General features: G+C 41.5%; 1 protein-coding gene across 14 annotated transcripts in view; it reads left to right on the top strand.

The window, feature by feature from the left end:
* arvcfb (ARVCF delta catenin family member b) overlaps positions 1-27,222 on the top strand; it is a 538,706-nt gene that overhangs the window by 133,711 nt on the left and 377,773 nt on the right. For 3 of the 14 annotated variants that reach the window (XM_073051883.1, XM_073051894.1, XM_073051887.1), the window contains exon 3: positions 15,700-15,992. The exons of the other annotated variants lie outside the window; for them this stretch is intronic. The gene's annotated coding sequence lies outside the window, so the exon portion shown is untranslated. The remainder of the gene's footprint in view (positions 1-15,699; positions 15,993-27,222) is intronic. 14 annotated transcript variants of the gene reach the window in all.

The following is a 27,222-nucleotide window of genomic DNA, read 5'->3' as shown; positions in this document are numbered from 1 at the left end:
AAGAAAGAGTCTGAGAGGAGTGGACCATGGGAGAAAAGGAAGAAGCAGAGGCTTCTTGGGGAAGGGGGAAGAGGTAAGAGGCCAACATAGAAGCGGAGGAAAAAATTACTGGAAGGGGAAAATGATGTTCATTCCATCAGGTTGGGGGCGACAAGACAGAATATGAGGTATTGCTCCTTCGCCCTGAAAGTGGCCTCATCATAGCAAAAGATGTTGACCAACACATTGGCACCAGCAATAGGGATAGAAATTGTTTAGGGTAGTCATTTTATGGCCCTTCACATAACTAGCTTTGCTGCATGGCATTATGCACTTAACCACAGAATATTCAGCTGGGTTCTGAGTACAGTTGGGAAAAGTGTAGCTGGGTGAGCAACTAACAGCATATGTGATTCTGACCCATTGTTATAGCTCCACGATCGGTGACTTGCTCCAGTTAAGACTGCGGGCACTTGTATGAGTGAAGAAAAATATTGGCTACCAGAATGGGTTTATAGCAAGTAATGAGCAATTTAAAATGAGGCCTAAACCTACTTGAGCTTGTCTTACTATTCCATTTTTGGCAGGTTCTATCATACACAATGTCAAAGACTGAAGTGACCGCCACAGCTCTTGTAACGTCAAAACTCTTTGTTAATGATAAAGATAATCTCCATTGTGTTACATGGCACTGCAGACTGGGAAGTAGGATTGACTCAGTGCATGTGGCTGCTCAAAATTAAATGTCCTTCAGTCAGTTTGAAGCGGGGGTTTCCAATATGGGTCCACGGATCCCTTGCTGAATGGTATTGGTCCATAGTGTAAAAAGGTTGAGAACTCCTGCTCTGGAGGAAGTAAGTGCATGTCACGCCACATGTTTTAGAAGAAAACTGAAATCAATATAGACGAATAACCCACAGTAAAAGCAGCCAGTTCTAATACAAACAGAGAAATAAGATAGCTGAAACTGTAAAAATTTCAATATTGATTTTGGAAGGCAGCAGAGTGTCCAGAGGGAATATAAGATGCTGTTCTTCAAACTTGTATCGACGTAAGTTAGCACAGTGCAGGAGACAACAGAGAAGGGTGGGAGAAAGATGGAGAACAAAATTGACAGGTAGCTGGAAGCTCAGCAGAGCCACTCCTGTAAGTGAATGCAGGCTCTCCATTAAATTATCAACTGTTCTGTGTAAGTGATTGTTTCTTGGTGGCTAATCATCTCGGCCCCAAGATTTTGCTGCATCACGTCCCAAGTATTCAGTCATGATTCCATCAGAACAGGTTTAATATCACCGGCTTATGTCGTGAAAATTGTTGTCTTTGCAGCAGCAATGTAATGCAGTACATAATAATAGAAAAAAAGTGAATTACAGTAAGCATGTGTATAGGTAGTCACACATACATAAAAAAAGGCGGGATATAGATAAATATACACACACATACATACATACATACATACGTGTGCACACACCACACAGGCCCTTTTAGAAATCTTTTGTATTGATAGCAAGTTTGAAAGACAAGCTAAGAAGTCCATCAAGGGCAGCTGCAAGTGTAAACTGATAAGACACGTTTACTTGGCTTGGTCTATTAGGTATATGGAAGGAAAAAAACCAAAGAAAAATGTGGGTCCCTGATAGATAGGCAGATGGATTTGTAACAGGGAAGTAACAGTGGAAATTGTGGTGAACTACATATACTTGTCTGGACACGCCCCTCTGCTGACTGCTCCTGTGGCTCCTCCCACAGACCCCTGTATAAAGGCGATTGGAGGCACTTCCAGCTAATAAAAGCCTATCTTTCGCCTCACGTCTCCGAGAGTTATTGATGGTGCATCAGAAATAAATAACTGTTTTCTGTCTTCCCTGATCTTTCCTAGAAGCAGCTGGAAATACTAAAAAAACTAAGTGTTTAGTTAGAATAAGGAACTGAAGGAAATTAGTACTAGAAATTATGAGATGCCAAGCTGGTAAATCCCAAAGACTCATTGGTCTTTATCCCAGAAGCTTGAAAAAGGTGGCTGCAGTGAATACTTAGGAGGTATCATCTTCCACAGATGTTCCGGCAGATCAGTCTGCCAAAGGAGACCCTAGTCTTAAAGAAAGGAAATGAAGAGAAAACAGAAAGTTAGCCTGTTGGGTACATGTCAATAGCAGGGAAATTGGACAAAGTTGTAATGAAGGATATAGCTACCGTCATTATTATGTGCTGTGTCATATGGCATAGGCAATCATAAATGTCTTTAATTTGTATGCTGTTGTTCTTATTCTTTATCCATGACAAATGGATTCCTCTTAGCAAGTTCTTCTACAGAAGTGGTTTTTGCCTTTGCTGCCTTCTGGGCAGTCCCTTCGCAAGACAGGTGACCCCAGCCATTATCAGTCCCCTTCACAAAATGCTGGAGGAACTCAGCAGGTCTGGCAGCATTCATAGAAAGGAATAAAGAATGAACGTTTCAGACCATGATGGGAAAGGACAGGGGAGGAAATCAGGATAAGGTGGTGGGGGAAGGAGGAGGTGGCGGAGTACTCTCGATTTCCAGCATCTTCAGAATCTCATTGTGTTCTTGTTGCAAAGGGCAGTGATTCTTTAGAATTCTTCTCAACTTGGTCACTGAATTCATATAAACCTGTTTTTGAAAGGTAATTGAGCAATATGGACCATGCTCAGTAAGGCATTTATTTTTTAAGTAGAAGATGTTTTGACTCTTCTAGTCAGCTGATGTACCAGACAAAGCATCAGTCATTGTAGTTTTGTTTTTAAAACTCTTTATTACGGTTGGTGGATCTGATCCAGGTTCTCTGGAGCTTTTCTGAGCCTGAGGCTCATGGTTCTCACCCTTGCTTTGGTAGGTCCCAGATTATTACGGCTCATAATTCTGAAATTGCCTGTGAATATTTTTCTTCCTGAATTTGATGACTTACCACTATCCAGTACCCACATGTCCTGCCTGCAATCATCAATCCAAGGTTTGTGACTAAAGGACATCTATTCCACAGTTCTGTTTCCTTTTCCTTGACCATCTGGTGTCTGCAGTGTCCTACATGGCCCATCTCTTACTCAAAATGGTTTTATGCTCCTCCGTCAGGGAGACCTTTCTTGCTTCATCCACAGGTAAACCCTGTAAGAAACATTAACCATCTGGTTCGACTTGTGATAGTTGGCTTCTTTTCCTTCCATTCTTTTTACAGATCTACCAGTTAGCTACATGGTTACACAAGATTGTGCTGCCAAATCTTGTGTTTGAAAGGATATCACAGGGGAAGAAAAATTAAGTAGCATGCCTGTTAGTTAGGTCTGTTAATTGTCCTCACAAGCAGAAGACATTCAGGTTTTACTGTGCATTTTCATTGTGTCCGGCCAATGTTTATTTCTCAATCAAGACTTTTTAGTAGTTTATCTGTTCATTGATTCCTTTGCTATTTTGGAGCTTGGCCAAGGTGGCTGTCACACTTTCTATATTGCAACAGTGAATGCAGCAGAGAAGTATTTATTAGAAACTCTATTTTGGCCACTTTACAATTATTTACTGATGTACAGCGTGCAGTAAACCCTTGCAGCACACTGAGCCGCACCACCCAGTAGTACCCCAGTTTAATCCTGGCCTAATCACAGGACAATTTACAATGACCAATTATCCCATCAACCTCTGTCTTTGAAACTGGAGCACCCAGAGGGAACGCACGTGGTCATGGGGAAAGCATACAGACTCCTTCCAGGCAGCAGTGGGAATTGAACCTGGGTCGCTGGTACCATAAAGCATTGTGCTAATCCAGTACTGGGCCGCGAGGAAACCATATGATTTGGCGATATGGCTCAGCTGCACCTTTCCTCATTCCCTGTCACGCCCACTGTTGAACTTGAACGCACGAGAGGTCATCAGTCGCCTAAACGCACTGATACCCTTGTGCCAGGGATCACTGGTTGGCCTCGGGCGAGAAGTGCCGTTGCTACTGGCCTGGAGCACGGACAGATGAGCATTGCCTCTAAATCTGTTTAGCACACCGAATGTTCGTGGGGAGCCCAGTGCTAAAATATTCGCAGACAACCTAATTTGGGCTCAGGATTTCGTAAGTAGCAGAGCAAGGGCGGCGGGCGCATGCCCTGTCACACTCCTCCCTTGGTTGGTTGCTCTCTCTGGACTGTGACCGCTGTGGCCCCGGTACGGGGACCTCCTGCCCTTACCTTGTCCTCTCACTGGTGTGTTGCAATGATTTTATATGTTCATACGAGGAAAACATGCGCTGCGTTTAATATTAAACTCGTTAGATAAACCCTTTTAGAAATGAAATTGAGTGTATTAGCCATTTATAAGTGACTTATAGTTGACTTATCACCTATATTCTGGTCGATATTAACACCTACACTGCCCCCCCTCCCCCACCGGTCTGCAAGATTATTGTCAATATTAAAGCGGTCCGCAGTGCAAAAAAGGTTGGTGACCCCTGTGCTAATCACTATGCTATCGTGCTGCTGCAAAGAAGAACAAAATGTGCAAGTTGTTGTAACTTACATTCTTAAAGTTAAATTTATGATTGTGAAGTAGGCATGTAAGAACTAATATGGTAAATGTATGCTTTGTGTATCTGTTGTACATAACAGGAATCATATGCCCTAAATGTTATAATTGCAACACAGTGCTAGTTTAAAATTTTCCTCATCATTAAGATCTTGGCATTAGTGCACATCTCTCAACACTGCTCTATAAATCACTGCTGAGCCCAGAAGATGACAGTTTCCTATGGGTAGCAAAGAGAAAGATCTGCAATATTAAATACAAACCTCGTTTAATTTGGCATCTGAGACCCAAACGATTTCACTTGCACTTCTAAATTTAAAAAAAATGTTTGACTGCCATGTTACAGCAACACCACGTATGTGCCCTGATGTGGCAGGAGACATGCACATGTAAGTGCGTTCTGATAAGTGGTAACAATCTTGTAGGCGGTTTTTCAAGTGTATATTGCTATCCCAACGAAAATCCCCAACATCAAAACAGGCCAAAAATTTATTTGGACGAGGCACAGAGATGATGGTAACCATAGGGCCAGGCCTCTGAGTATTTTGCAGTAACTAGTATTTGTCAACAAAGGACATTTCAAGCTTTTAAATACAACCCATTTGGTAAGTACTTCATTGGTGTGCACCAGCTACAAAAGGAACTGCACAAACTGCCAAATTTTGAAGGCTATGAAGTTGAAAAAACATACAGAGCACAATCATAACAGTTGCTCTCCAAATCACACAACAAACCTGATGAGCATTGCCATTCCCTGACTGTCATTGGGGCATTATTCTGGACATTCCTACTTTTTGGACAATGTGGGTGTGTCATCACTTTTAGGATTGCTGCTGTGCAGGGCTTCCCAACCTTTTTTTTAATATACCATTTTAAGCAAGGGGTCTGTTGACCCCAGGTTGAGAACTCCTGTTATTGTGGCTCACCGTTATTGTCTTGGATCTCCTTGCTAGCAAAGCCCGCATCATAGGCGGAATAATGAAGTTGATCTATTTAATTGTGAAGCTGTACGAGATCTCTGCAGTTCAACATTCTGAGAAACAGAATGAAACCAATTATGGCTTTGAGATGTGCCAGTCATCGTCCATGGTTTCTGTGAAAAGGGCAACATGTTTGTGCTTGAGATTTGTATACCCACAACTAATAAAATTGCATACGGTACTGAATTTAATTTGTGTGCTTGTAATAAAAAAACCAGCACCAGTGCAGGTTAAGCTTTAACTGTTGGTTAAAATTTAATCTATGATTCCACTGCAGTGAAAAGTCCATTCAGTGATTTGTTCTGATGTTTTCAAGCATGCCAGTGGCCTGCAAATAAGGAGATTGATTGTCTTTGCCACCTCAATTTAGTTTATTTCATTAGCTTTTGTCATGTAAGCATTTGGAAATGTACCACCATCTTGTCTTTCTAAATCATTTGCTGTGTTTAGGAATGAAGGGACTGAATTTTCTTAAACTACAGATTTTTCTGCTGCTTGAGCTTGTATCATAACCACTGAAGATTTATCTATTGCCCCTCACTCTCCCCCCCCCCCCATGAATATGAAATGGATATTTGCCTCAAAGGATCAGCCATTTCAAATGAGTGTACTGTTAATTATAAAAGTAAGAGGCTATGAACTCTGCAGCCCTTTAATTGAGCGCTGTCATTGAGATCAGTAAAGAAAAAAATTGGAGAATTCTTTCCTCATTCACTACACCATCTTAGCCAATTTTCTAATTGTGATTAATTGATTCTCAGAATCAAATATTATCACTGACTTGCATGACATGTATGTTTGTTTTGAAGCAGCGGTACAGTGCAAACATAAAAGCTACTATTTAAAAAAAAAATAATGAAGTACTGTTCATGGACCATTTAGCACTCTTTGCAGAGCAAAGAATCTGTTTCTAAATATTGAGTGTTGGTCTTTAGGCTACAATACCTCTTCTCCTATGGTAGTAATGAGAAAAGGGCATGTCGCGGATGGTGATGGTCGTTCATGATGAAATCTCCCTTCTTGGGATGCGTCCCTCTTGAAGATGTCCCCAGAGGTGGGAGGGTTGTGCCTGTGATGGAGCTGGTAGATTCTACAACTCTTTGCAGCCTTGTGTAATCCTGTGCATTGGAGCAGTCATGGTGTGAACAAAGTCACTGGAGATGCACTGAAGCTAGAACAGGTGTCCCCTGCTTTACAAAAGTTCACTTTACGCCACTTCGCTTTTACGAAAGACCTACATTAGTACCTGTTTTCGCTAACTGAAAGAAATCCGAAGAGGATTTTCGCTTTTACAAAAAGTACCCCGCTTTAAACGTGTTTACCCCGAGAAAGACTACCATGACAGTGAAGCCTTGCGCGGGCAGTTGTGTGCACATGCGTGTACATTCTGATTTTTTTCTACAAATTGGTTTTGGCTAAATCTTCCCAATTCTGGTAAGTGAAATGACACTGTACATTATTTCTACTGTGTATTTATCTTAGCATTCCTGCTTTTATTATATGTTAGTGTTATTTTAGGTTTTATGTGCTATTGGTATGATTTGGTAGGTTTTTTTGGGTCTGGGAATGCTCAAAAGTTTTTCCCATATAAATTAATGGTGATTGCTTCTTTGTTTTACAACATTTTGGCTTGCGAACCATTTCATAGGAATGCTCTACTTTCGGATAGCGGGGGAAACCGGTAGTTGTTTATTCAGCAAAAATGAGCAACAGGCCCCACAGGTCTAATTGTTCTGAGCTGTGTTTTAAATTCAGTCTTCAATCCACATTGAAAGCAGAAGGCTGGTTGCTGTTGAAATTAATAAACACCCCAACAGAGCCTCTATCTCAGGCTGTGAAGTAACGAGTCAGAATGTTCTCCATTGTACATCTATAAAAATCTGCAAGAGGTTTTAGTGACATACCAGATCTCCTCAAAATATTAAATGTTAACCACGTTTCCCCTTACTCTCAGCGTCAGTGTGAAAATATCTGATCATAACTGTAGTTTTATTCAAGTTTCTGAGTTTGGAAGATTTGGGTTACACAAAGTTCTGCTCATAAACTTAGCACTTCATTTGTAACAGGTATATTATTCTGGCAGATTGTGTGGTAAATGGCGATACAGTGCCACAAATTGTCCTTGGGGATTGAAGCCCTTTTTTTTAAAAAATTTGGATTTTGATCCAATTTAGACATTTTGGCAATTTAAAAGAAATATGTAAATGATCAACATTTGGCATGGTTAAGTACAACTAAATCACCGTGCATTCTGATTTTTGCCATTCTTATAGTGCATCACACATGATTCTCAAAAGCCTCACTCAGATTGCTGTAAATCTGATGTAATTGTGGTGTATTGCAAAACGACTTGCCACAGTGTGTATCAGAGAATGTGCAAATCAGCTCTTCTGCAAAATGTTTGTTTGTTTCCTTGTAAATCTTCAATTTCCCAACCTAGTGAAACACACAAAATGCTGGAGGAACTCGGCAGGTCAGCCAGTATCTTTGGAAAGGAATGAAAGAAGTCAAAGTTTTGGACTTTCATCAAGCCTGCATCTTGGCTAGAAATGTCAAGTCTTTATTCCTCTCTGTAGATGCTGTCTGACCCTTCTGAGTTCCTTCAGCATTTGTGTGTGTTGCTCTGGATTTCCTGCAGAATGTCTTGTTTGAGTTTCTTATCCCTCTTGCCGTGGGCTGGATGCAGAGGCCTCTGCATCCAGCCCACCAAAGATATGTGGGCTCTCTGGAAGTAACAAATTCTGCAGGTTTATCATATTGCTGACATGGAGTTACATAGAACATAGAATAGTACAGCACATTACAGGCCCTTTGGCCCATAATGTTGTGCCAGCCCTCAAACCCTGCTCCCATATAATCCCCCACCTTAAATTCCTCCGTATACCAGTCTAGTAGTCTCTTAACTTTCACTGGTGTATCTGCCTCCACCACTGACTCAGGCTGTGCATTCCACGCACCAACCACTCCTGAGTAAAAAAAAAACCTTCCTCTAATATCCCCCTTGAACTTCCCTCCCCTTACCTTAAAGCCATGTACTGAGCAGTGGTGCCCTGGGGAAGAGGCGCTGGCTATCCACTCTATCTATTCCTCTTAATATCTTGTACACCTCTATCATGTCTCCTCTCATCCTCCTTCTCTCCAAAGAGTAAAGCCCCTAGCTCCCTTAATCTCTGATTATAATGCATACTCTCTAAACCAGGCAGCATCCTGGTAAATCTCCTCTGTACCCTTTCCAATGCTTCCACATCCTTCCGAGAGTGAGGCAACCAGAACTGGACACAGTACTCCAAGTGTGGCCTAACCAGAGTTTTGTAGAGCTGCATCATTACCTCGCGACTCTTAAACTCTATCCCTCGACTTATGAAATCTAGCACCCCCATAAGCTTTCTTAACTACCCTATCTACCTGTGAGGCAACTTTCAGAGATCTGTGGACATGTACCCCCAGATCCGTCTGCTCCTCTACACTACCAAGTATCCTGCCATTTACTTTGTACTCTGCCTTGGAGTTTGTCCTTCCAAAGTGTACCACCTCACACTTCTCGGTGTTGAACTCCATCTGCCACTTCTGAGCCCACTTCTGCATCCTATCAATGTCTCTCTGCAATCTTTGACAATCCTCTGCACTATCTACAACACCACCAACCTTTGTGTCGTCTGCAAACTTGCCAACCCAACCTTCTACCCCCCCCACATCCAGGTTGTTAATAAAAATCACAAGAAGTAGAGGTCCCAGAACAGATCCTTGTGGGACACCATTAGTCACAACCCTCTAATCTGAATGTACTCCCTCCACCACGACCCTCTGCCTTCTGCAGGCAAGCCAATTCTGAATCCACCTGGCCAAATTTCCCTGGATCCCACACCTCTATCAATGAACATAAAAGATTTTCTCCATTTGATCTTTTTTGTGTCATTAAAACTCCAAAGTTTAAATCCCAGTGTGTCAATTGTTAACAGTAATATTTTCATGCTGCAACAGTAAAATAGTGCCTATATATGTAAAATTATTTGGGATGGAAGTTAGTGAAATGTAATGCTAAGTATTTAGTCAATTGACCCTGACCCTTGCTTCAGCCATATCCAAAGGTAGACTATGAAACTAGGTAATTGCGTGTCAGTGTGTGTGGTGGGAAACATGACATTCTGTAATGATAAACTAATTGTTTGGAATCAAATTGCTTCGCCTGGTGTCTCAGGACTGGGTGTATCTGCATCAGTGCCAATCTCCTGCTGCTCCTGGCACCTCCTCTGCCACCTGGCCCACTCCCCCTCCTGCAGCACTCTGTCTTTGCCATTCTCAACATCTTTTGCTCCTGCCAGATTTACAAACTCATCTGATTGACATTGACGAATACAGTATAAAAGTCTTGGTGCAAAATCTGTTGCACTGGGGCAGTTCCACACTCTCAACCTCAGAAGTCCCAAATCCAGTTTGTAAGCATAGTCATCACAAATTGGGTTGCAGTGGATGTCCGTGACTACTCATGCCCATTACTCTTCAAAGAGTGTTGCAGAACCACCTTCTGTCTGTTGGATCTCACTGTTGATCTCATCTAGCCAGCGCACCGGGTTTAGCCCGTCTGACTGGGTTGAGGACTGTTGCACGCAAACAGCTACTTGGAGCCATGGGTGAGAGCTGAGTGTCCAGTGGGAACTGAAGTTGTGAGCTGCCCCAGAATGAACCCGGTGGGTCCCCTTACCAGAGATGCAACCCCTCCCTGACGCCCCATACACACCACCATAAATATGTATTAGTTACTATAGTTTAATGTTGTGGAGATTAGAATTAAGTAGAACAGTTACTCAATCTTGTAAAGTAAAAACATCTGAAATTGTTTTGAATTTTGAAATTTGATTTGAATGGTAAATTTCAATTTGCATACTTCTACAGTTTGCCTCTAAATTTGGAAATTTGTAACTTGGGATTAAACATGATTTATCAATTGTCAACTAAGTTCTTCAAATTTATTGGCAATGTTGTAAATCTTTGTCCTTTTGGGGAAAATGTGAACTAGAACTGTGCAATTGGTGAATGTGGTAGGTGCAGCAAATTTGATTGACTGTGCAATATTCTGCTTTACATTAACTTGGTTGTATTATATATTTTGATGAGCAAGTTGCTGGAGAAAAAAGTGAATTAATTGTGTATCAGCCACACAGAGAGAAAAGGGAATTGGTCAAAGATGCTGTTTGCTTTCTTTCAACTGCTGGATTAATCTAAAAAGATGCTTAGTTCAGCATTGCCATTGAATTCAATCCATTAATGGCTGTTTTCTCATTAAAACTAGAAATTTCTTTCACAGGGTTCCCAATCTGGTGTCCACAGACTCCTTTCTTAACAGTATTGGTCCATGGCATTAAAAGGAAGTTGTGAACCTTTGTTCTACCATATTAGGCATTGGCATGAATTTCGTTAAAGATACTTCAGAGTTAAAGGAAAATAGTACCTTCAGCCCATCTAGGCTGTGTTGAACTATTTAAACTGCTTACTCCCATCAACCTACACTGGGACCATAGACCCTCTGAACCTCTATCATCCATGTACCTATCCAAACTCCTTTTTAAATGTTGAAATTGAGTTTGCATGTGCTGGCAGCTCATTCCACACGCTCACCACCGTCTGAGTGAAGAAGTTTCCTCTCATTTCATTTTCCTTAAACTTTTCACTTTTCACCCTTAACCCATGACCTCTGGTTGTAGTCCCACCCAACCTCAGTGGAAAAAGCCTGCTTCTGTTTACCTTCTCTAAATCCCTCATAATTTTGTCAAATTCAATCTCCTCTCAAACTTCTACATTTCAGGGAATAGAGTTTTAACCTATTTAATCTTTCCTTAAACTTGTGTCCTCCAGACCTGGCAACATCTTTGTAAATTTTCTCTGTACGCTTTCAACCTGCAGGTAGGTGACTAAAACTGCACGCAACACACACAATTAGGCTTCACTGGCATCTTAAACAACTTCAACCCATCTCCTGTATTCAATACATTGATGTGCCAAAAGCTTTTTTATGAAACTATTTATAACCTGGGGTGCCCTTTTAAGTCTAGTGCCCATGATGGAGCTGGCTGAGTTTGCAACATTCTGGAGCTGCTTCCAATCCTGTGCAGTGGCCCTCTCTGTACCAGACAGTGATGCAACCAGTTAAAATGCTCTCCACAGTACATCTGTAAAAATTTGGCGAATATGGCAGATGACATTCTGGTTGGATCAAATGAAGTAAGCAAAAGGTATCAGGTCAGGATCAATTTCTGAATCTAGTTTCCAGAGTATATCAATTTTATCTGTCTGATTGTGAATGACACACCAGATGGTTCTTCAGAGCACAACATGCAAGTTAAAATTCTGATGAACCCCATCAACTGGTGATTGTAGATGTGTGCACAGCTGACAATATCGACTTGTAAATTGGATAGCAGATTGGACGTCAAACACAGATTTGTGTTCCTGAGCCACTTAACCAACAGTTGCTTCGCCAGCTGTATATTTACCTTGCTAAAAATTTATACAGCAATAATAATTAAATGGAGTGTGGTAAATTTAATTTGTTTTTAGACATCACTGAATTCCAGTAAGAGAACCGAACAAGTGATTTAGAATAAATATGGTTGGCTTGCTAATTAAATGTGTCAGTATTTATTGTTGCAACTGGTAGTCAAAAGCTCATAATTTACCATCCTGAAGATTTTGACGTTCTTCTCATGTAAATTACTCTATAGCTAATGGATGTTCTGCATTCTGTCACCAAATGTGGATCAATGGCTTGTCAGTGTTGAGCTTCCACGTTGTACTACATGCTCTACTCGCAAATTTCTATAGATTACCATGGAGAGCATTCTAACTGGTTGTATCACCGTCTCATATGGGGAGGGGCCCTGCACAGGATCAAAATAAACTGCAGAGATTTGTAAATTTAATCATTTCCATCATGGGCACCAGTCTCTGGATTATCCAGAACATCTTCAAGGCAGTGTCTATCATTAACAACCCCCCATCACCCAGGCCATGCCTTGTTTTCATTGCCTCCAACAAGGAGGAGATATAGAAGCCTGAAGGCACACACTCATGATTCAGGAACAGCTTCTCCTCTGCCATCTGACTTATGAGTGGACATTGAACCCAAGAGCACGACATCACTACTTTTTTAAATTCTGTTTCAGCAGTACTTATTTAATGTGATAAAACATATTCAACCCCCCCCACCCAGAATTCTCATGTTTTATTGTTTTACAACATTGAATCACAGTGGATTTACTTTGGCTTTTTTTGACACTAATCAACAGGAAAAAAATCTTTTGTGTCAAAGTGAAAACAGCTCTCTACAAAGTGATCTAAATTAATTACAAATATAAACACAAAATAATTGATTGCATAAGTATTCAGAGCCCCCCCCCCACCCCCCCCCCCCCCAATATGACACACCAAATCTTTGCTGGTACAGCCAGTTGGTTTTAGAAGCCACATACAGTCGGCCCTCCTTATCCGCGAATTCCGCATGCACGAATTCAACCAACCGCGGATCACGAAAACCCGGAAGTGCTCTTCCAGCACTTGTTCGAGCATGTGCAGACTTTTTTTGTCATTATTCACTAAACAATGCAGTATAACAACCATTTTACATAGCATTTACATTGTATTAGTATTATAAGTAATCTGGAGATGATTTAAAGTATACGGAAGGATGTGCATGGGTTATTGTGGATCGGGATCGAAAAAAATCGTAAGTTCTTTTACTAAGTAAGATGGATCAGGTACATTCGGTATTATTTAGCGTCAGTTAATCAAACGTTTGTCTTAGTATATATTTTACCTTTCTATGCATATAAAACACTTAAGAACGTATGTTTCAGTGCCGGGCTTGGGAACGGAAGTTCTCAGGACTTGGGACAGATTGCTCCTGAGTGCGCTTTCCACCATGCCGGGTTGATGTGAGGATCAAAACCCCAAAAACCCAATAATTAAACCATTGCGTTGCTTAGTAATAATTGTAGCTTTCATCGGGGCAGAGCCTTTCTCACTTTATCCTTTAATATTGTTCCGATCGTTAACCTAACGTAGTCTAACACTTTTCCAATGACCGATGGCGTTTCACCTCTTTCCGATCGCTTTATTATTTTCAATCGTGATTATTTTCGTGAACAGAAACACTGTGCATTCAGAGCTCTGGCGCCGGGTCCTAATGTCCACTGCACTGAGAGGTTAAATAAGGTTTGGTGTTCCGCTGGGTCCTAAGGTCCACCGTATTGAGACAGGTTGCATAAGGGACTTGAGCATCCACGATTTTTGGTATCCCGCGGAGGGGTCCCGGAACCAATCCCCCGCGGATAAGGAGGGCTGACTGTAATTCGTTAAATGGAGATCTGTTTTTGGAGAAGTCAGTGTTTCAATTGATTATCGTAAAAATACACCTGTATCTGGAAGACCCAACTGCTGGTGAGTCAGTATCCTAGCGAAACCTACACCATGAAGACAAAAGACCACTCCAAAGGTTATTGAAAAGTAAGTCAGGAGATAAATACAAGAAAATTTCTAAGTCACCTTGGAGTGCAGTTAAATCAGTCAGTCAAGAAATGGAAAGAATATGGCACAGCTGTAAATCTGCCTAGAGCAGGCCGTCCTCCAAAACTGAGTGACCGTGCAAGAAGGGGACTAGTGAGAGAGGCCACCAAGAGACCTATGACAAATCTGCAGGAGTTGCAAGCTTCAGTGGCTGAGATGGGAGAGGTTATACATACAACAACTGTTTCCCTTAAAGCTGCCACTGGTGAAGTACTGGGGTAGTGACAAAGCTAACGCCACTGTTGGGGGGGTGGGGGGAACTCTCATGAAATCTTGGCTAGAGTTTGCCAGAAGGCATGTGTGAGATTCTGAAGTCAGCTGGAAGAAGGTTCTATCGTCTGAAACAAATATTGAGCTTTTTGGCCATCAGACTAAACATTGTTTGGCGTAGGCACATCATGAAAAACACACCATCCCTACATGATGCACGGTGGTGACCACATCATGCTGTGGGAATGCTTCACTGCAGCAGGCCCTGGAAGGCTTGTGAAGGTAGAGGGTAAAATGAATGCAGCAAAATACAGGGAAATCCTGATGCAGTCTGCAAGAGATCTGCAACTTGGGAGAGAATTTGTTTTCCAGCAAGACAATGACCCCAAGCATAAAGCCAAAGCTACATAGGAAAGGCTTAAAAACAAAAAATTTAATGTCCTAGAGTGGCCAAGATAGAATTCAGACCTCAGTCCAATTGAGAACTTTTGACTAGACTTGAAAAGGGCACTCATGATCCCCATACAATCTGTCAGAGCTTGAGCAGTTTTGTAAAGAAGAATAGAGAAAAAATTGCGGGGTCCAGATGGGCAAAGCTGATAGAGATGTATGAAGGCAGTAATTGCTGCCAAAAGCTGCTTGGGGGCCTGGGGGTGTGGGGGGTTGAATACTTAAGCAATAAATTATTTTGTGCTTTATATTTGTGATTAATTTAGATCACTTTGTAGAGATCTGTTTTCACTTGGACATGAAAGAGTTTTTTTTGTTGATCAGTGATTCAATGTTGTAAAACAATAAAACATGAAAACTTCCAGGGACATGAATACTTTTTATTGGCACCGCATATATGTGTGTGTGTATATGTATATTCAGATATATACATACACCATATACTGTAATTCTGTTTTCATTTCTCTCTATTTTCATATAGCTTTGAACTACTGCAAAGTTAACAAATATCATGACATGTTGGTGATGGTAAACCTGATTCTGATAAACAAAACTGATAAATTTCTTTTGTCAAGGAATAAAATCTTGAAGAGCAGTCAGATTCATTTGATGAAATGAAACTTTTTTTTGCATTTGGATTAGGAGTTTTATAGGAATAGATCCTTGATATACTTTGTGGTTGCTGTCAGGTTGAGAAGATGAAGATGAAAGGATTCACTTTTTCATATTCACAAAGGCAATCATTTATAACTTGGTGAATTGTAATTGGTTTTATGATGCAGTGGAGCACTTGTCTTGATGCTGAAATACATGCTCTGATGCACTGGGACACATAGTCAGTGTAACCTGGAGTCATCAGGTGACGCAGCCAGGGTTGATCAGGCCCTGGTTTGTGTCTCAGCAGCACTGATCCACAGGTCACACCTATTGATCCTTAGCCATTTATGGCTCACTCAGCAGCCTCTGTGATGGTCCTGATGACTCTTTTCTATTTTTATACAGATCAAAACATAACCCTACATGGAGAACAATAACAGCTGGCCAGTGGTGCAGTGATATTTGTGCTGCACTTTGAGGCAAGTGGTCCTGTGTTTGAATCCAGCCGGCTCCTTGCACGCTTTCCATCCATGCTGCAACTCAACCTCCTAAAACAGACAAATGTTAAAGAATAAATAAGGTTGTGCCAATGCACCAGAAGGTGCAGAGAGCAACGGCAACAACAATGCAGAATAAGGTGCAACAGCTGAAGAGGAAGTACAGTGGAGGTAGTCAATAAAGTACAAGACTATAAAAAGGTAGATGCGAGTTTGAGTCCATCTTATTGTACTAGGGAACTGTCCTTGAGCCTGGTGGTACGTGCATTCGGGCTTTTGTAATTTCTGTCTGAAGAGAAGGGAGAGAGAACGTCAGAGGTGGGTGGGATCTTTAATTCCATTGGCTGCTTGTCTGATGCAGTGAGAAGTTTGACAGATTCCATGGAGAACAGGCTGAGATGAGTCCACAGATCCTGCAGTTTGTGATGTTCAAGGACAGAGTAGATGCCATATACCAAATTGTAATGCATCTGGATAACATGCTTTCTGTGGTGTATCAATAAAAATTGGTAATAGTCGATGGTGCTTGAAATTTTTTGTTTGGCTTCCTAAGGAAGTAGCTGTCACAAGAAAGCCCACCAGTATCACTGTGAAAGGGTTGAGAGCTTCAAGTTCTTAGGAGCAATCATCAATAGGCTATCCTAGTCCAACCAAAGTTCAATGTAACTTTATCAAGGTTTGTACATGTCACTATATACAACCCTGAGATTCATTTTCTTGTTGGCATACTCAACAAATTTATGAAAGTTAGTAACTATAACAGAATCAATGAAAGTCCACCCAACTAGGTCATTCAACTAGAGTGCAAAAAACAACAAGCTGCAAATACAAAAAAAATTATAATAATAAGTAAGTAATAAATATTGAGAACATGAGATGGAGAGTCCTTGAAAGTGAGTCCAGTAGTTGTGGAAGCATTTTAATTTTTGGGGTAATTGAAGTTGAGTATAGTTATCCCCTTTTGTTAAAGAGCCTGATGGTTGAGGGTAATAATTGTCCTTGACCCTTGTGTGCAAGTCCTGAGGTTCTTCTACCACCTTCCTAATGGCAGCAGTGAGAAGAGATAATGGCCTTGGTGGTTGGGATCCCTATGATAGGAAGCTGCTTTCCTATCCTATTGTTGATGAAGCCAGAAATAAGTAGACATTAGCACATGCACTGCCCCACCCCCTCTGAAGTTGATGACCAACTCTTTTATTCTGCTGACATTGAGGGAATGTTTGTTGTCTTGTTACCATGTTACTTAATCATATTGCAACAACAGTGTTGGCAGTGTTGGCAAATGAAAAGAATTTGGTTTTAATGTGACGGAAATTGATTTTAAAGAGTGAAATAACTTTTTTAATAAAGAACTATTCCAGATAACTGATTGTAACATCAGAACAGTGGGTTGCTGATCTCTGCTCTTGTGGCAGGAGTGACCCCTGTCTTTTGCTGGAGAGCGAGAGCCTGACTGAGATACCACAGTGCTGGATAATGGACTAATGGACTGTAGTTTTTGCTAGACTTTAGATCAAGGTCTCTTTGGGGGGTGGGGGCTTTTGCTACTGTTTGCATGGTTGGGGGGGGGGCCGGTGCAAGTGGAGAGAGGGTAATGATCAGTGCTTCTGTTGCTACTTGTGCGATGGGAGGGGTCTTGGGGGTTCTGATGTTTCTATCATTCATTCTATGGGTGTTCTTGTTCGGTGGATGTCTGTGAAGAGTAAGAATTTCAGATTTTATGTTGTATACTTTTCGTGATATTAAATTGAACCATTTGATTTGAAATTTAACCATTTGAACCATTGACCAGTTGGTTAAGTGCTTTTGAATTTTAATGGAATGATTGAGTATGCAAAAGTATATATTATGGATTGCTTTGTGGGAACGTAGCTAGTTAATTTAGTGTCTATTATGTCAGAGTTCATTTAACAAGAGTTTTGTTAGAGAATAGTTGCCTTGGGACTCCAAATTCCATAAATATTTATCTTAAAATTTTAGTTTCAGGGTGTAAATTGGATGTAAATTCAACACTGGGTTTTGAATTTAAGGTTGTGGGGCTGCTCATCTCCAAACCTCCTGATTTAAATTGTTAGTTTGTACTTACTGTACTTCATTGCAAACTGTTAGATTGTAATTTTCTTCAATTTAAATAACATATCTTTTATTGTTTGATTGAGATACAGCGCGGAATAGGTGCTTCTGGCCTTTCGAGCCGTGCTGCCCAGCACTCGCCGATTTAACCTTAGCCTACCACTGGACAGTTTATAATCCAATCAACACACAAAATGTTGGAAGACCTCAGCAGGCCAGACAGCATCTATGGGGAGAAAATTTACAGTAGGTGTTTCGGGGTGAATCCTTCAGTAGGACTGGAGGAAAAAAGATGAGTAGTTTTAAAAAGATGAGGGGAGAGAGAAACACAAGGTGATCATTGAAACCGGGAGGGGTAGGGATGAAGTAAAGAGCCGGGAAGTTGATTGGTGAAAGAGGTACAGGGTTGGAGAAGAGAGAATCTAATAGAAGACAAGGCCATAGAAGAGAGAAAAGGGGGGGAGGTGCAACAGAGGGAGGTAATGGGGCAGGCAAGGAGATAAAGTGAGAGAGGAAAAAAGGATGGGGAATAGTGAAGGGGGTGGCATTACCAGAAGTTTGAGAAATTGATGTTTATGCCATCAGGTTGGAGGCTACCCAGATGGAATATAAGGTGTTGTTTCAACCTGAGTGTGGTCTCATTGCAACAATGGAGGAGGCCATGGATTGATACATCAGAATGGGAATAGGAAGTGGAATTAAAGTGGGTGACCACTGGGAGATCCTGCTTCTTCTGGTGGATGGAGCGCTGGTGCTAGCAAAATGGTCTTGCAATCTACATCGGGTGTCGCTGATATATAGGAGGCCACACAGGGAGTACCAGACACTGTTTATAACCCCAACGCACTCGCAGGTGAAATGTCACCTGGAAGGACTATCCAAGGTGTTAATGGCAGTGAGGGAGGAGGTGTTGGCAGGTGTAGCACTTGTTCCACTTGCAAGGGCAATTCCCAGAAGGGAGATCAGTAGGGAGGGATGAATGGACAAGGGAGTAGAGTAGGGAGTGATCCCTGCAGAAAGTGTGGGGGAGGAGAGGGAGATGTGCTTGGTGGTGAGATCCTGTTGGAGACAGCAATTTACAATGATTAATTAACCTACCAACCAGTACATCTTTGGACTGTGCAAGGAAACCAGAGCACCCAGAGAAAACCCATATGGTCACGGAAAGAACTTAGAAACTTCTTACAGACAGCGTTGGGAATTGAACATGAGTCACTGGTACTGTAAAGCATTGTGCTGACCACAATGCTACTGTATCACCCCTGATGATTCATGATTGGTGTGTTTATGGGGTGACAGGATGGAGTTAAATCTCTACCAAAGCAGATGTAAGACACCTCTTCCTTCCATTAGCCTGCAGGTCATCCTTGGGCAAGGTGCGGCACCTGCTTTGCTTCCCACTACCCCCTCAGTCCGCACCAATCAGGGTCATACGAGGCCATGGGAGCAAGTGGTGGATGGTCATTGAACAGTTGGTGCATATCACAAATCCTGATTATGTGACCACTGACTCCAGGCAATCAGAGTATTGATAATGGCTGGGCTGGGTTCACCCGTATTGTAGAGACACTGCCCAGGAGAAGGCAATGGGAAGCTACTTCTGCAGAAAACTTGCCAAGAACAATCATGACCGTGAGACCGTGATCGCTCATGTCATGTGAAATGGCACGTGATGATGTTATTGTCAAGTTGAGGTGGTGGAGGCTTTTGATTGGTTTTGTGAAGTAAGCCAGGAATTTACACATTTTAAACCTAAAACATGTCAAAAACTGAAATGAAAGCAAATTGCTGAAGCCATCTATTAGGTCATTTACAGTTGGGCTATTGAGGGTCTGACAATGAAGTGGGATTGAGTGTCTTTGATTTTGACTCTGCAGAAATCAAGTCATGGGGCAACAAGGGAAAATGCTTTTATTTTGATCATGTAAGAGGAGATGGTTGTGGCTGTTTGTGGTCAATCGACCCAGAACATCATTGTAGACTATTCCCAGGGCTGCCAGTATGACCCAGCTATATGCAGTCATCTCATGTGTGCTTGATCAGTGGTGAATTGTTCCAGATATGACTTAAGGTTTGAGGTTTGGTTGATTTGATTCCTTTCACAAGTCCTCAATTTGAAAAAAATAATAATCCACACCTACACATAGCAGGTATTGTGAGAATGTCCATAAATCAGTGGCAAGTCATATTTTGCCACATTGGCATGGGGGAGCAAGACTTCACTAACCACCTGTATTCAATAATAACACCAGCAGTTGCAAAGTCCCTGAACACTTCCACAAACTAAAATCTAGATTCAGTGGCAACACTAGTGGGTCACTGGTGCATATCCTTAGGTGTGTGACTTTTCTCATGGCAATGCAAAGTATTTCCCTTAATAGTGGTGCATTGTGATGCAATATTCTACTCTTGAATGAGTGCAGTTCCAAGACACAGCAATCTACTTGATTGGTGTCGCATCCAACAATCTGAGTTTCGATTCCCTCACAGCAGTTACAGTGTATGTCTCGAATCCTGTGATCTGTCACTAGGAAGGATAAGAAAAGCAGGGGATTGCAAGGTCTTTCCTTTCGATTCTTAAAACATCCTGACCTATAAATATTGCTCACAATGTGAGTCCCAGTGAAGGGTTGTAGTCTGAAATGTTGACTGTACTTCATAAATGTTGCCTGATTTGCTGACTTCCTCTAGCATTTTGTGTGCATTACTCTGGATTTCCAGCAACTGTGGAACCTCTTGTGTTCTGGAAAAATTGCTCATTCTGTAGGATTAAATTATGTTGAGGTGAATTGAATTAATTGTATCCTTCATATATATATATACAGAGTAAAAATTGTTCAAATGTACAATTACAGTAATTTATAATTAATATTATGTACAATAGGGTAGTCAATATAACATAGAAATACAGTTGGTATCAGTATGAAGCATTCTGATTGCCTGGTGGAAGGAGCTGTCCCAGAGCCTGTTGGTCCTGGCTTTTATGCAGTACCATTTCCCAGATGGTAACAGCTGGAACAGTTTGTGGTTGGGGTGACTCAGGTCTCCAATGGTCCTTCAGGCCCTTTTTACACACCTGTCTTTGTAAATGTCCTGAATAGTGGGAAGTTCACACCTGCAGATGTACTGGACTGTCTGCACCACTCTCTGCAGAGTCCTGTGATTGAGGGAGGTACAGTTCCCATACCAGGCAGTGATGCAGCCAGTCAGGATGCTCTCAATTGTGCCCCTATAGAAAGTTCTTAGAATTTGGGGGGCCATACCAAACTTTTTCAACCATCTGAGGTGAATGAGGCACTGTTGTGCCTTTTTCACCACAGAGCCAGTATGTACAGACCACGTGAGATCCTTGGTGATTTTTATGCCGAGGAACTTAAAGTTGTTTACCCTCTCAACCCCAGATCCATTGATGTCTATAGGGGTTAGCCTGTCTCCATTTCTCCTGTAGTCCATAACCAGCTCCTTTGTTTTTGCGAAGTTGTTGTTTTCTTGAGAGGTTGTTTTCTTGACACCACTGTGTCAGTGTGATGACTTCCTCTCTGTAGGCTGCCTCTATCTGATATTAGGCCAGTGTAGTGTTGTCAGCAAATTTAATTAGCAAATTGGAGCTGTGGGTGGTGACACAGTCATGGGTATACAAAGGGTAAAGGAATGGGCTTAGTACACGGCCCTGAGGGGCACCTGTGTTGAGGGTCAGAGGGGCAGAGGTGAGGGAGCCCACTCTTACCATCTCCCCAATAACACTGCTTCATTAGCAGAATTACTGTGGATCAAATAGGCAGATCACAACTCAGTTGTAACTTTAGCTTTAATGGTGATACCAAAATCCCTGTAAATTAAAATGAAAAGGGAACCAATGTCTTTCCATTATTTTGGGATGGTATAGAAATAAATTTCTGCTTAATGTAGTTGATGATTCTTTTGAAGTGTAGCAGCCATTGAGCACATTTACTTGAAACGATGTCGCAGGAAAGCAGCATCCCACATCAGAGCCTCTGCCACCCAGGACGTGCTCTCTTCTCACTGCTGCCTCAGGAAGAAGGTACAGAAGCCCCCTCAACCATCAAGCTCTTGAGCCTAAGGGGATAACTTCACTCAACTTCACTTGCCCCATCATTGACATGTTTCCACAACCACTTTCAAGGATTCATTATCTCATGTTCTTGATATTTATCGCTTATTGTTTTACTTAGTATTATTTTTACCTTTCTTTTTGTATTTCCACAGTTTGTTGTCTTCTGCATTCAGGTTGAACACCCAAATTGGGCAGTCTTTCCTTGATGCTGTTATGGTTATTATTCTATAAGATATATGGAGTATCCTCACAGGAAAAGTAATCTTGGGTTGCATCTGGTGACACATACTGTAGGTACTTTGATAAGAGAGTTTATTTTGAACTTAAAAACAAATATTTGTAATGCAGCATAGAAACAAACTCTTACTTGGTCATGACTTCTCAAAGCATGTTGGCATTTTTTGCTTCAGTAAAGGAGCTAAAGAAATAGGAAGTTCTAGGTTTCATATAATATAGTTTAACTTTTTGCTTCATTGCCGTTTGCTTGGTATTTTCAAATTGATGTCTTGTGAAGAAGCAGTTGCATATCTGATTTCAAAGACAATTTGTATGGTGAGGCATGATTCCACTAAGTCCCCATTGCTATAATTGAAATATCTTATTTCTTGCAAGTCACTCCAAGAAACAAATAAATAGTGTTAATTTTTTTTGAGCACTATGATAGAAGTATCAATTAATGTTGAAAAGTGATTGGACTTGAAAATTAAAAACCAAATGCTGTTGAAACTCAGTTCTAATACAGGTCCTGGACCTGAAATGTGAATTTCTTTCCACAGATGCTGTCTGACATGTTGAGTTGTGCCAGCAGTTAGTTTTTACTTGATATTTTCAACATTTGCAGTTTTAAACAATTTGCCTCATCAGTTGCTTTAAATCTAGCTTTTATGTGTAAATGGAAAATTTTGGGTGGAATGTGATACTGTTTACACTTTATGATATGTGCGTTGATAGGACTTTCATTAAGCCCTAATTGGAGACTGCTGATTGCTGATTTTAAATGGATATGGTTGAAGTTTGGTTCAAAAGCATACAGCCGAGAAACTGAACATTTCACCCTGTCAAATAATCATCATCATTATATGTCATGTCATATGATGTGAGCAATCATGATCTATGGTCATGATTGTTTTTAGCAAGTTCTACAGAAGTGGTTTGCCATTGCTTTCTTCTAGGCAGTGTCTTTACAAGAATAATCCAATAGTACTTGTATTAATACTTCAGTGCCCGCCCATTTACCCCTCTCACACCTAACAGCATAAAGATTTCTTCCATTCTTCTTTGCTTGTTCATCAAACCCCTTTGGTTGCATCCATTCTCATGGCCTCAACTATTTCTAGTGCATTGAGTTCCACAAACTCTACCTAATGATATCAGCATTTTTGCAGATTCCCTTTATTGACTTCTTGGTCAGAGTCCAAAACTGCCTTTGCACATTGAGACGGTGAGCTGCTTCTTTTCACCAAGTACCACAAGGACTTGCCTTTCAAGGAATCACTGTTCATCCATTCCTGAGAGAGAATGTTGCATTTCTTGTGTTTCACTTGTAAAACTTCTTGCCCTTCAGTCAAAGCTGCTTACAGTGTGGTGTGAGAATATAAACTTCTGTGGCCATACTCTCTCCTTCACTCCTGTGGTACATCTTGCACTTATACCTCAGATCCCTTTTTTGTTCATCTAACACATTTATATTAGAATATAAGCACCTTGTGTTTCTCAACACTGTGAAATTCATTTTGTAAATTTCTGCTCATTTTATGAGTTTATTAATATATTGGAAATTGTTCTGGTCTTCAGTTGAACATCTAGATAGATTTTCTCCCCATCTTCCACCAAACAACTCACAAATTAGACATAATTTTCAGATTGTGATTTAGATTTGGATTTCCCTTCCTGACTATTTTTAGCGATCCCAAACAGCTCAATTAACAATTTCAGATTGCGATTGCAAAGTATAAATCAATTTAAATAGAATCTAAAACAGATCTATTTAGGATTGATTTTTTTTTTTGGAAGTGCAGCAGCCATTGACTATTTTTATATTATTGGAAATGGCTTGATCACTAGCTTCACAAACAAGAGAAAATCAGCCCAAAATGTTGACCATACTCTTGTTTTCCATGGATGCTATCTGCCCTGCTGAGTTCCTCCAGCACTTTGTGTGTTGCTTGGATTTCCAGCATCTGCAAATTTTCTCTTGTTTGTGATTGAACGTACCAAATAGTGCATCTTTGGATTGCGGGAGGAAAGCAGAGCACCCAGATGGTCATGGTGAGAATGTCCAAACTCCTTATAGGCAGCGGCAGGAATTAAACTTGGGTTGCCTGTACTGTGCTAACCACTACACTACCATGCGCTTGTACTTGAAGTTTTTTTTTTCAAATTTACTTTATGTCCCTCTCAGCTGTCTCTTACTCATGGACTGAATAGAGTTGAACTGAGCTCCATAGCCAGGCTGTAGTCCTTAATACCCACTTTTCAGTCTTGAGCATACAGAGAGAACCAAATGGATTCATTCCACTCAAGATGCATGCAGTGAGATGTGGAGAGGCCTCATTAGTAAATAGGCTTTTGGTGGCACACCACTGACTATCCACTGTTCATGTGAAGTGAGGCTGGAGCCTCAACTCATCTCAAACTCTTTCAGGGCTTTGTACGAATTCAGAGGCACGATGGGGGCTCCACATGACTGTGAGTTTCACCAGTGATTTCAAATGCCATGGCATCACTTATGGGGTGAATTTTGCTCATATTCCTTTGGTCATTACTTTTATTTTAATCCATTGGTAGATTGAGTGTTCACATTGTCTATTAAACATGATGATTGCACTTTAGGTGCAATTCATTGATATGAAAATATTCTGGTTTATCATGAGGGCAGAAAAGGTATTAAGTGAACAGAAAGAGTTGTTCATTACCGTAACTAGATGCTTGGTTTTGCTTTCCTCAGTGTAGGAGAAGGCCATTTGGCCTGTTGAGTCTACACTGGCACACGGTGCAATCCCATCCCCACATTTAATCCCCTTGAAATGCGTTCTCTCTCTCTCTCTCTCTCCCTCTCCCTCTCCCTCTCCCTCTCCCTCTCCCTCTCCCTCTCCCTCTCCCTCTCCCTCTCCCTCTCCCTCTCCCTCTCCCTCTCCCTCTCCCTCTCCCTCTCCCTCTCCCTCTCCCTCTCCCTCTCCCTCTCCCTCTCCCTCTCCCCCTCCCCCTCCCCCTCCCCCTCCCCCTCCCCCTCCCCCTCCCCCTCCCCCTCCCCCCCCCTCCCCCTCCCCCTCCCCCTCCAACCATACCACCACCCTTTCCACAAGCTTCTACTGGTACTGTTACTCATCTACACAAGGGTAATTTATTTTATTTTTATTGGGATACAGCGTGGAAAAGACCTTTCAGGCCTTTGAACCACACCACCCAGTAATCTCCTGATTTTACTCTGAGCCTAATTACCTAAATTGATCGAAGAAAAACACCAATACATTTTGCTCAGAAGCATAAAGCCAAAGTCAATGGATGGACTTATTGAAGTTGTAAATGATCTCTATTTCTTAGTTTGTTAAAACACTGCCTTAATATTGTGACTATTACGATTAAAGATTATTTAATGTAATTACCAGTACACAAGGCAAGCAAAAATTTTACTCCAGATCTGATGCAGCAAAAAAATTACAATGAAAATATAATATAAATACATACACTATCTTGTAAGTACAGACTGATTGTATGTCCATAAAGTGACACAAGCACAAGAGCATCTGTATACAATCAAATCAGGTTTAATATCACCATAATATGGCGTGAAGTTTGTGGTCTTTGCAGCAGCAGTACAATGCAAATTGGAGAACCTGAATAAAATGCATGAAAGACTGCACCGATCAGGGTGACAACCAACCAATGTGCCAAAGACGACAAATTGAATTGACTTTATTCCTTGTATCCTTCATATAAATGAGTAAAAATATGTACATTACTTCTGACTGTGCAAATTATAGTAATTTGTAATAAATTATGTACAGTAAGATATTCAACAGAACAGTCAATATAGTTTAGAAAATGCAATTGTGTCAGTCTGATGCCTGGTGGAAGAAGCTGTCTCAGAGCCTGTTGGTCCCGGCTTTAATGCTGTGGTACCATTTCCTGGATGGTAGCAGCTGGAGCAGTTTGTGGTTGGGGTGGCTCAGGTACCCAATGATTCTTTGGGCCTTTTCTATGCACCTATCACTGTAAGTGTCCTGAATAGTGGGAAGCTCATATCCACAGATGCACTGAGCTGTCTGCACCCCTCTCTGCAGAATCCTGCGATAGAGGGAAGTACGTTTCCCAAACCAGGCAGTGATCCAGCCAGTCAGGATGCACAATTGTGCCTCTGTAGAAAGTCCTTGGGATTTGGGGACTCATGCCGAACTTCTTTGGCCGTCTGAGCTGCTGTTTTTGTTTTACCATACAGTCGGTATGTACAGACCAAGTGAGATCCTTGGTAATGTGTATACCAAGGAGCTTAAGGTGTTCACCCTCTCAAACCCAGATCCATTGATGTCAATAGGGGTTTGCCTGTCTCTGTTCTTTCTGTAGTCCACAACCAGCTCCTTTGTTTTTGCAACATTGATAGCGAGGTTGTTTTCTTGACACTGCTGTGTCAGGGTGATGACTTCTCTGTAGGCTGCCTCATTATTAATTGAGATGAGGCCAATCAATGTAGTATCATCTGCAAATTAAATTTTTAGATTGGAGCTGTGTGTGGTGGCACAGCCATGGGTGTACAGAGGGTAAAGGAGTGAAGGACACAGCTCTGGGGGGCTCCTGTATTGAGGGGCAGAGGTGAGGAAGTCCACTCTTGCCACCTGCTGGTGACCTGACAGGAAGACCAGGATCCGGCTGTAAAAGGTAGGGTAAAGGCTGAGGTCTCCGAGTTTCTAGTCAAGCCTGAAGGGAATTATATTGTTGAATGCTGAAGTGTAGTCCAAGAACAACATTCTCACATAAGCATCCCTTTTCTCCAGATGTGTAAGGACGGTGTGAAGAGCTGTGGCAATTGTGTCATCTGTTGTTCACAATGCAAAAGTAAAAAATATTAGTAAATCCTTGAATGCAAGTCCATTGGTTATGGGAACAGTTCAGTGATGGGGCAAGTGAAATTGAGTGAAGTTTTCCCCTTTGGTTCAAGTGCCTGATGGTGGAGGGGCAATAACTGTTCCTGAGAGTCCTGTACCAACTTCCTGATGGCAACAGCGAGAAGAGAGCACGACCTGGGTGCTGTGGATTCTGGAGATGGATACTGCTTTCCTGCAACAG

Source organism: Hemitrygon akajei, chromosome 7 (assembly GCF_048418815.1).
Source record: "Hemitrygon akajei chromosome 7, sHemAka1.3, whole genome shotgun sequence".
Classification (NCBI taxonomy): Eukaryota; Metazoa; Chordata; class Chondrichthyes; order Myliobatiformes; family Dasyatidae; genus Hemitrygon; species Hemitrygon akajei.
The sequence above is the reverse complement of the archived record's forward strand: the minus strand, read 5'-3'. Positions and strand labels throughout refer to the sequence as shown.